This window comes from Camellia sinensis, chromosome 2 (genome assembly GCF_055761805.1).
Source record: "Camellia sinensis isolate YWXY chromosome 2, ASM5576180v1, whole genome shotgun sequence".
Classification (NCBI taxonomy): Eukaryota; Viridiplantae; Streptophyta; class Magnoliopsida; order Ericales; family Theaceae; genus Camellia; species Camellia sinensis.
In genome coordinates this window covers 85,998,489-86,010,045 of record NC_138962.1, presented here as the reverse complement: position 1 = coordinate 86,010,045, position 11,557 = coordinate 85,998,489, and positions in this window count along the sequence as shown.

The window sequence follows — 11,557 nt, the reverse complement described above, 5'->3', positions numbered from 1 at the left end:
TGTATCTTGTTTGGGAGGAGATAGGGGATGTACTCCATTGTTTGGGAGGAGATAGGGGATGGACTTCATGGATAATTAAGTTGGCCGAAGTGTCCAGGGTGAAAGTCCCGAAATCTTATTTATATTTGGGTGCCGGTTCCCTCGGACGTAATTCCGTAAAATGGCAAGATATGGAAGTGTATGAATGATGTTTGTGATTGAAGTGTTGATGAATGAGTTGCAGTCTCATTTTGAATTGTTTATATGATAATGAATTATGTCAATGAATTGACTTGGGTAATAATTGGAAGTGAATTGAAATGTGGGTACCAATGTTGATTGATTATGGAAAAGGTTTAAAATGGGTAATAAGTGTTAAACATTTATCGAATGCTAATGTTTTAGTTAATTCTTATATACTGTTTAGCATATCCCTACTGCGCATTGGCTCACCCTACTTGGGACACCATTTTTCAAGTACAGGTGATATGCCGCCTCCAAGGTCTTAGCTTGGAAGGTTTAGGAGTTGAAGACTCCGTTTTGTTATTTATATTTTATGTTAAGTGTAAATCCAAGCCGAGGGCTTTTCATGTATAGAGTTGGCACTCTTCTTTTGTTGTAACCAAGTGATAACTTGGAAAGTTGTAAGCCCGTAGGGCATTTACTTTGATGTTAACATGTAATATCTTTTGTAAAGAAGACTCTGACGAATGAAAATGTATTTTTCTTTATGTTCATGGAACTTGTGAATAAATGATTTATATCTTAAATTGAGGGCATTACAACTTGGTATCAGAGCAAACCAGGTTTGAATACTTTGGGTACGTGGAAAGTGGCTAGTACCACAATGGGTTTGTCTCGCGTGTGAGAGACTTATGTATGATATTATGTGCTTATGTGATAACATGCTTATATGATTATATGAGTATGGAATTTGGTTTCTAGGATGTTGTAGACGTCCCTGAACGTCCCGGTGAAATCCCATTTTGTTTATTGGGCTTACTACAGTTCGGACTCAAATGTCACGGTTCTGAATCTGATCTCGCAAAGTGCAATGCAAGATCGATAAATCACCAAAGAGTCCAAATCCGGCAAATCGTTTTGAAAAACTGATTTTTAGAAAGAAGTGCCAAACATGGACTGCTTTGCCAGATACAGAGTCGCCACCTAAATATTTTAGTTTTGGGAAATTTAGGAAACCCTGACTTATGCCTAAGGCCACGTGTCCGTCATCACCAAAGTTGCCTCGGCTCGGGAACTTGGGTACGATTGGGAAAGGTCATGCAATGAGCACCCCCACTCACCCAATCAAAGATCGGCCACTACTAAACATGATATCTTGTTTTTGAAAACATATGTGCTCTTATTCCGGTTTATTAGCCTAGAATTGCTACGTCGCACAGCATACAAGTACAGACTGGATCGTTTAAGTTGGAACAAAACATCTCATGTTTGTTTTTTAAAGCGGTTTGCTACTCGCAAGTAGGCTAAAATGCGGATTTTGCCACCCTCAAGTGGGCTTAGAAAACATGGTGATTTGCCACTCTCAAGTGGGCTTAAAACTCGCAATTGATGAATTGTTCCAATTTAAATAATCCAACCTTCACCCACAGGCATTCAGGCAGGTATATCACATAAGCAGTTAGCCTCATGGCAAGCATGCTATCATGGCAGTCACTCACACACATGCAAGGATGCTAAAGCATAAACACTCACCGAGTACTTCAAACCAAAATAGAAACTAGTTAGTAATCAATGCATGATCCTAGTTCATGTTAAGATGGCTAATGCAACACATGAAAAATGCAACTAAGATAGGCTCGGCTATTCTAAGATGGTATATGAGATGCTACAGATAACATGTATTCAACTCGGAATTAAAATACAATGCAGTTAGTATGATGCGCCGAGCCCGATGCATGCAAGACAGATGAATGGATGCAATCATGCGAGCATAAGGATGCAATTAAAACATGCCTTAAAACTAACCATCATAAGCTGGTAAATAAAAGGGAGAAAGACGTGGGGTTGGAAGACATGCATCACACACACGCACACTTATTATAACAGTTCGCCCTCTCAACGGAGGGTCCGAATAAATAACACAAAACCAACTAGCTAATCTAAGCTAATCTAATTAAACTAGTCATTACACAACTACAATGAATAACAAATAATTATTATATAACTCTAACTAATTAACAAATTAGCTAAGTAAGCAATTAAACTATCATGCAAATTACATAAAACGGACTGCCTCAACTCTGCCTTGAATGATAAAGGATGCATGCATGCTCGAGTCGCCTTGTCGGGAAATCCATTGCGGTGCCCCGGGTTGCCTTTGTTTGCAATTGATTTCAGAAATTTGCACAAAGCTCCAGAGAGATGAAACTCCACCCCGGGAAACTGTGGAAAGGCTGCCGACTAGCTTATAGGCATGGGAGACCAACTACCGACCACCTTTTGTGGTGGAAACCAAAGAAGGTGGTCGGTCTGCCAGAAAACCTGGTCGGCCGACCAGTTTCTTCTCCTGGATTCTGTTTTTCTGCAACAAAGGGAAAGAGAGAGGCACGACAAGGTATTTGCAACACATGTGTACATGACCACTCTCCCCATCATTGTATAAGCTCTAGGGAGTGTGGTCCTCGACCCTCGGGCCACCAGTCGCGCATCTCGATGCGTGATGGCCGAGGAGTCGAATTGCACGACTCAATGTGAAATGAATGCACATACAAGCACCTAAAGCCAACAACTCTGTCATGGATAGTCAAGAGTGTCGGCGACCGGGAATCGAGGCACGTTTCGTCACTTTGAGTACGAAACGTCCCTCGTTTCCCGTGTTCGGACTAACTCCTATTCCGAACACAATGCAACAAACAATGGCATGCACAATGCGACTTTAAGTATGCAACCTAAATCCTATGCAACTAAGTGATGCAAACATGCAAAGGATGACATGCGAACATGCAACTAGCATATACAATGCTATGAACTAACAATGTCATACTCAATGCACGTGGTACTTAGCATACACAATGCACCTAAGAACTAACATACACAATGAGATGAACAAGGCATGCACAATGCAATGATCAATCATGCGACAATGTGGCATACTCAATGCTATGGAACACAGTGGCATACTCAATGCAAAAATGGACTTAAAGCAAAATGAATGGGCCTCAGCCACACCCAAATTAGTGGCCAAACATGATGAAAACAAGACTCCAAAACTCATGTTAGCATACACAATGCAAGGACCTAAGCCCAAGGGCACAAAATGCAACTCTACAAAAGCGTTGAAAGGATGAAATATGGCATACAATGACACATGTTTCAGCTTTGAAATGACATATAAAATGGCTCCGAATCATGCAAACAACTCACACAACACATGTTGAAAGGCTCAAGTACCGAAGCTAGTGAAGCACATTACACTCGAGGCATGCAAGGCGATGCTCAAATGACAAAACCAACTCCAAACAGACCTTAAGCAGGCCTAAAACATTGGCAAAATGAGCCAAGATGGTGGCTTGAAAGGCATAAGAATGAAGCTCAATGCAAAGGCTCATAAATGGGGTATAATGATGCAATTCTCAAACACATTGAAAGAGTGACAAACATGAGAATATGGCCAAGAAATAAACTCTGAAATATCATGCCCAATGATGCTAAAACATGCAAACACCTCAAGTTAAGCATGCAAGGGGATTCAAAACTCAAGGCTAAGCAAGGCTATTACACTACAACCATACATGGCAAGCATCATTTGACCAAGGGGCCTCAAAACAGAGCTAAGGCAACCCAAAATATGAACAAAATCAATTTGGAGCATGGCCAAAATATGCTAGCATAGAGGGCCAAAACAACATGCATTATAAGCTAGTGAACATGATTTACACTACAAGCATGTGAAGCATATGAGAGGCTACCAAACCAACCAAAAATAGAGTCATGGCATACTAAATGATGGCCCAAACCCCACTGAAACAAGACCAATACATGCAAGAATGAGGTGTTACTTTGATAGGCTATGCAAGGGATTGTTCTACACATGCAAGAGGCAAACAAAAGGTGACCAAACCAGCCATAGACAGAGTCTAGGAAGGTCCTAAAAGTCACTAAAAAGGGCCTGAACCAAGGCTAGGAAGTGTGGAAATATATGCTCCCTTGGAAAGCCAAAAATGCAAGCAAACAAGGCCAAAAGAGAGAGGGTCACCCCTCTCTGATTTTGGCCCTCAAAACCACATGCCAACCACTGAAAATCCGCTGGATTTCAGTGGCTAAAGGGCCAAGCAAATCTCAATACAAAGGTCTCATGGCATGGCTCAAAACAAGGCTAAATAGAGCATGCAAGAGGGTAGATGACCCCCAATACCAAAAGAGCCTTAAACAAATATGAAAATCACTTAAATATGAACCTTTTTTCAGTTGACAATGAAGCTCAAATAAACATGCAAATGAGGCTAAGAGAAGGATCAAAATAATGCTTAAAAGAGGGAAAAGTGATTACCCTTGAAGCTCAGCAAAACCAGCAAACTTTGGGACCAAAAACTAGCTCTTTAACCTCTGAAAGCAACCTCCAAGAACCTCAAATCAATGGTGAAAGTGTATGGCTATGAGGTGTAGTGTAAAAGGGTCAAGAACAATGCACCTTATGAGCCAAAATATAGAGATATAGAGAGATATGTATTGTTTTGCCTTAGAGAAATCCTCAACCTGGTTCAAGGAGGGGGAGGGCCTCTCTTATAGACAAACAAGGCCAAAGCTTCTTCAAGAAGCTAAAAACAAGGCTCAAGATCCTCCATACACGTGTATGGAGGATACAGTCTGTGCCTTCTAGCTGACACCCACTCAAACAGACAAAACAGGAGGGAGCTGGCCGACCAGAAAAGGTGGTCGGCCGACCACTTTTCCTGGTCGTCCGACCAAGGTAGGTGGTCTCCCACACAAAAAAGTGGTCGGCAGGCACAATAGGTGGTCTCCACACTGAAAGCAAGTCTGTGGTATGGTGGGAGACCAGTAAATGTGGCCTAAAGACCAAGAAAACCAGTTTCCTGAGCACAAAATCGTCTGGCGGAGAGAGAAGTGGTTTCCAAGGAGAAAATGTGGTCTCCCACCCTTGTACCACCTCTCAAACAAGGTTTATGCCAAAAATGAACCAACAAGGATGCAAAACGAGAGTTCGAGGGGCAAAGCGCGCGGCCGGGTGCCCCGAAAACTAGCTATTGAGCACCAAAAGTGGCGTACGGCCACAAAAATGGTCTCTCAGACCACAGTGTCCCTCTAGATAGAGGAAACAAGGTGTGCTCCCAAAACCGCGCCAAACGGAGAATGTTAAGTGGTCCCGAGCCGAGGCGCGCGGCCGACGGCTCTGAAAATTGGAAACAAGTCTCCAAATGAGAACAATGGCCTACGACCATGAAAAGTAGCCTATGACCACTGAGAGATGGTCTACAAGACCTCTCCCTCCCTCCGGGAAGAGAAAACAAGACTTGGTCAGCAGACCGAGCCCAAAGCGCAAAGAGTTCGGAGACCCGGAGGCAAGGCTCTCAGCCACAACTCCGAAGCTCGAAACGAGCACAACATGCACTATCACCGAGTGCTCAATCGATGACGTCTGAGTCTTAAGGTCGGTCAAAAATGGGGTGTCTACAAATGTTGATCGGGTCTATGGGTTTCTAAGAGTCTTGTTGAAAAGGCACTTGATCACTACCGTTTCTAAATGGAACTCTAGCAACACCACGGGACGGTCATTATCCAGAAATAAAATTCGTAAGTGTTTATGTGATTATGTGTCTATGTGGAGTGAATTACTGTTGTCCATTGTGTTAGGACGAGAGTGAAATAGCTTCGGCACATTCGTGAATGTGCTAATGTCTTTGTTACCTTTATTAGGATGTCAGGATAAGGTCGTGGTGGTAGGCGTGGTAGGCCTAGGAGGCAGGAGATGCCTATACCGGATGAGATTCCGGCGCAGGAGAAGGGAATTGGTTAGACCAATGTGGCCGGACCAGTAAATCTGTAGGCCATGGGCGCCTTACCTCATGAAATGGCTGGAACATTGAGGGAATCCATAGACATTCTCAGGGCTGAGAATCAAGTCCAGGCCCGAGTAGTTGAGGCAAGGCCGTCTTTTCTCAAGAGGGAGTTTTTCCGGTCAAATCTGGACGAGTTTTTGGGTGACCCTAAGGAGCCACTGAAGGCTGATGAGTGGCTTGAACAGATGACGAAGACGTTTGAGATGCTTGGCATCGAAGACGGGGGCTTGCGAGTGACCTTGGCGTCTTTCCAGTTAAAGGGAGATGCGGGTCAGTGGTGGAAGTATGTGCGGGGGCGCATTGGTGGGACTTGGGAAGCCATTATTGAAGCTTTCCATGACAAGTACTTGCCTGCTACGGTGAGGGAAAAGTTGAGGGATCAGTTTTCTCAGCTCAAGCAGTTGAATACACCTGTGGCAGAGTTTGAGGCCACTTTTACTAGCTTGTTTAGGTTTGCACCGGAGTTAATGGCAACTGAGGAACGTCGTTGTCTGGAGTTCGAGAAGAAATTGAGGACGGGGCTCATGTTTCAAGTTGCTGGGTCCATGATTAGAGATTATGGGCACCTTATGGAGGCTGCTGCCCATCTTGAGACCATTATGTATGCAGAGAATGAGAGGATGATGGGCTCCAGAAGGAGTCAGGATGGCCAGGGGGACGGTAAGAGGCAGAGAGGTGCTAATCCTCAGCAGTCCCAGGGAGTACATACGAGGTCTACCTTTCTAGTACCGAGTTCAGGTTCTAGGAGAGGTGGTCAAAAGGACTTCACCTGTTTCAAATGTGGTCAGTGGGCCACAAGTCTTCAATTTGCCCACTGAGAGGAGGAAGGCAGTGAGCAGCATCATCTTCGGCCCGTTCTCTGGGCCAGAGTCAGGGTAGAGGCTAGCCGCTCACTTGTTATCAGTGTGGGCAGGCGAGGCACCTGAAGAGGTTTTGCCCGCAGTTGGGTGGCACACCTGGTGCGTCTGTTCGAAGCAGACACAGAGTTACTAGCCAGTGCAGTCAGTTCAGGCCTCAAGGGCCAATCAGGGAGCCTCTTCGGCTCAGTCTGTGCAACAATCTTATGCTCCGAGAGGTGAGCAGGTAGATCAGAGACCTTCAGGGTGCATGTATGCTGTTGCAGCGCCAGATCTTGTACCGCCTCCATCTGTTGTGAGAAGTACCTTTTTGTTTTGCAACTCGGTTGCTAATGTGTTAATTGATACAGGTGCATCCCACTCTTTTATATCTTCTACATTTGCATCTGTTTTGGGATTGAAGTTGGCGCAGTTAGCATCTCCTATTTGTGTGGTATCACCTATTGGGGGTGAGATGGTTTTGAAACAGGGGTGTCGGGGTTGTGATATAGAGGTCACTGATCGTCGGCTTCCCTTTTCTTTTGTGTTGATAGATATTTCTGGGTTTGATGTGATTTTGGGTATGGACTGGTTATCGTCATATTGGGCTGTTATAGATTGCTACTGTCAGAGGATTACTGTATGTATTCTGAGCGGTGACTGTTTTCATTTCTTGAGAGAACGGGTTGGTAGGGTTTTACCACCGGTGTATGATCCGCAAGGGTGGAGTGAGCTTAGTTGTCTTTTCGCTAGTTTTATGAGTAGTGAGTGTGATGAGACCCAGACTGAGTTGCTGAGAGTGGTTTGTGAGTACTCGGACATCTTTCCCGAGGACCTTATTAGTTTACCACCCCAGTGAGAGGTCGAGTTCTCTATTGATTTAGTGCTTGGCATGGTACCGATTTCCATGACACCATATCATTTTGCACCAGCTGAGTTGAGTGAGCTGAAGGTTCAGCTCCAGGAATTACTAGATAAGGGTTTTATTTGCCCTAGTACTTCGTCTTGGGGAACACCGACCCTCTTTGCTAAAAAGAAAGATAGAGCTTTGAGACTTTGTATTGATTACCGAAAGTTGAACCGGGTTACGGTTAAGAATAAGTATCCTATGCCTCGTATAGACGATCTGTTTGATCAGTTGAAAGGATCTCGTTGTTTCTCTAAGATAGACTTGAGATTAGGTTACCATCGATTGACGGTCAGGGAGGAGGATATCCCGAAGACGACATTCTGTATGCGGTATGGCCACTATGAGTTTCTGGTGATGCCTTTTGGGCTTACCAATGCACCAGCTGTGTTCATGGACTTGATGAACCGAATTTTTCGAGAGTTCTTAGATCGTTTCGTGGTCGTCTTTGTGGACGACATTCTGATTTATTCACCTTCTGAGGAGGAGCATGAGAAACACTTGCAAGTGGTGCTTGAGTTGCTCAGAGCCTATAAGTTGTATGCTAAGTTTGAGAAGTGTGAGTTCTGGCTAAGAGAGGTTAAGTTCTCAGGCCATGTGGTATCCGAGGAAGGGGTGACCGTAGATTCATCCAAGACAGAGGCAGTGCAAGATTGGGCACAGCCTAAGAACGTCTTTGAGATCTGTAGTTTCTTGGGGTTGGTCGGGTATTGCCGTCGATTTGTGAAGGATTTCTCCAGGCTAGCTTCGCCTTTGAATAGATTGACGCGAAAAGGGGTCAAATTTGTATGGAGTGAGACTTGTGAAAACTCGTTCCAAGACCTTAAGGTCAGACTTACCACCGCTCCAGTCTTGATTATTCCGGTGAGGGGTTTGGGTTATGCAGTGTATTGTGATGCCTCACAAGAGGGTTTGGGTTGTGTGTTGATGCAAGAGGGGAAAGTAGTAGCCTATGGCTCACGTCAGTTGAAAACACACGAGAGAAATTACCCCACTCACGACCTAGAGTTAGCGGCTGTGATATTTTCCTTGAAAATTTGGAGGCACTATCTGTATGGTGAGAGGTTTGAAGTATTTTCGAATCATAAGAGTCTGAAGTATCTGTTTACACAGAAAGACTTGAATTTGAGGCAGAGAAGGTGGATGGAATTCATAGAAGATTATGATTTCAAGTTGTACTATCATCCGGGAAAGGCCAATGTTATGGCCGTTGCCCTTAGTAGGAAGTCCATTAGTGATGTAGCTTGTATTGTTATATGGGAATGGGAGATGTTGGGTGCTCTTGGGGAGTTTGACTTGCATCTGGGTGAGTCTGTTGAGTCTACGGCCTTGTTTTCTGTAGTCGCACAACCTACACTTGTGAACCGAGTGTTAGAGGCACAGAAGGGTGACTTTGAGGTAGAATCCCTCCGGAAGAGGATCTCCAGTGGGAAGGTAGAGAAGGGTTTGACTGTGTATCCCGACCAGAGTGTGAGATACCGAGACCGCTTGTTTGTGCCGGAGTCCTGCCGAGAGGAAGTACTCTGATAGTTTCACCATTCACGCCTTGCGGTGCATCCGGGAGGCACAAAGATGTATCATGATTTGAGTCGCCAATTTTGGTGGAGAGGTATGAAGAAGGATGTGGCAGCGTTTGTATCAAAGTACCTTACTTGTCAGCAAGTGAAGGCCGAGCATCAAAGGCCAGCGAGTTTGTTACAGCCCTTGTCTATAGTTGAGTGGTAATGGGAGCACTTCACGATGGATTTTGTCGTGGGTCTTCCGAGGACTCAACGGGGTAGTGATGCCATTTGGGTGGTAGTTGACCAATAGACCAAGTCGGCGCACTTTATTCCTATACGTATAAGAGATTCGGTAGATTACCTTACTGACTTGTATATTCGGGGCATAGTGAGATTGCACGAGGTCCCGGTGTCGATTGTCTCAGATAGAGGTCCGTGTTTCACTACCCAGTTGTGGTAGAGTTTGCAGAGTGCCTTAGGCACTAGGTTGACTTTTAGCACGGCTTACCATCCTCAGACTGATGGGCAGTTCGAGTGCACTGTTCAGATCCTTGAGGATATGCTTTGAGGGTGTGTCCTTGACTTTAAGGGGTCGTGGGAGAGACACCTACCATTAGTGGAATTTGCCTACAGTAACAGTTTCTAATCGAGTATTAGTATGGCACCGTTTGAGGCCTTGTATGGCCGACCGTGTAGATATCCAGTGTGTTGGGCTGAGGTGGGTGATGCACCTTTGTTGGGCCCGGAGTTAGTGCGGGAAACGACGGAGGAAGTAGCACTTATCCGTAAGAGGTTGGTTACGACCCAGAGTCGCTAAAAGAGTTATGTCGACCGTAGAAGGAGGCCGTTGTTGTTCGAGGTGGATGATCACGTCTTTCTAAAAATATCACCTAGACGGGGTTTGATGAGGTTTGGGAAGAGTGGGAAGTTGTCCCCTCGGTTTATTGGCCCTTTTGAGATCCTTGAACGGATTGGGGAGGTTGCCTACCATTTAGCATTGCCACCACAACTCTCCAGAGTGCATGACGTGTTTCATGTTAGTATGCTTTGGAAATATGAGCCAGATCCATCACATATATTGGATTGGACCGACTTAGAGGTAGATGAGGATGCTTCATATGAGAAGAGACCAGTGAGGGTCTTGGATAGACGGGACCAAGTCTTGCGAGGCAAGACAATTCCCTTGGTCAAAGTATTGTGGAAACATCACGGAGTTGAGAAAGCCACTTGGGAACGTGAATTAGAGGTCCAAGAGAAATATCTGGATCTGTTTGTTAATGTTTGAGTATATGTTAGAAATCTTGTTTTGTTGATGAACTCTAAGAACATTGAATTTGTTTGGGTTGTAAAACATTGTATATGTTTTGGATTATGGAAGTATTGTAAATGTTGAATATGTCTCGGAAATGTGAGTTTAATTTAAACATTGTATATGTTGAATGTGTTGTAGAAATGCAAAGATGTTGTTAACAATAAATATGATATGGAGATATGGAATATGTGTATTGGGATTAGATGAATTCCGAAAGGATGCATGTTGTAACGTATATTGAACTATATCTATAAAGTTGCTCTCTTGAGAAGAGACGGAATGACCGGTAGTGGATCATGTTGGTGAGTGTTGTATTGTAACCATATTGAAAATAGAAATAATCATGATTTTGGAACTTGTATAAAATTTCGGGGACGAAATTCTTTAAAGGGGGGAGGTTATAGCAATCCTGATTTTTTCCCATCATTTATTGTATTCCGAACTCGAGTTCCGTGGTTGTATGTCGTTGTCTATACCTTATTTCCATCATTTACTCTTTGAATCTGAGTTTTGGAATGTCTTGGGCGTGTTTAGAACAGGTTGGTTGCTAATTGGTCTAGAACCTTGTTGCCTAGAATTTTGGTCATCCACTCGAGCGGGTCCTTTTGCGCTCGAGCGGGGTTTGCAATCATTTAGTACTTTGAGAGTCTGCAAAAAATATTGTGGAAGTGTTTTTCATGCTCGAGCGGTCTTTATTACGGTCGAGCAGGTCTGAGCTCGAGCTGCCCCTCTGATGCTCGAGCATCTGTCTGAGGTCTGTAAAATACTGGACGAGTGTATTCTACACTCGAGCGGGTCTCTTTGCGCTCGAGCGGGTAATGCCTTGCTATTGTGTCTTGGCGCTCGAGCGGCCTTTATTGCGCTCGAGTGGGTCAAATTATTGTGTCTGATGCTCGAGCATCAAACTCTCTGCTCGAGCAGACTGTACGTATATCAGATCGCGAAAGTGACTTTTTAAATCGCTTTTTCGATCCTTTCTC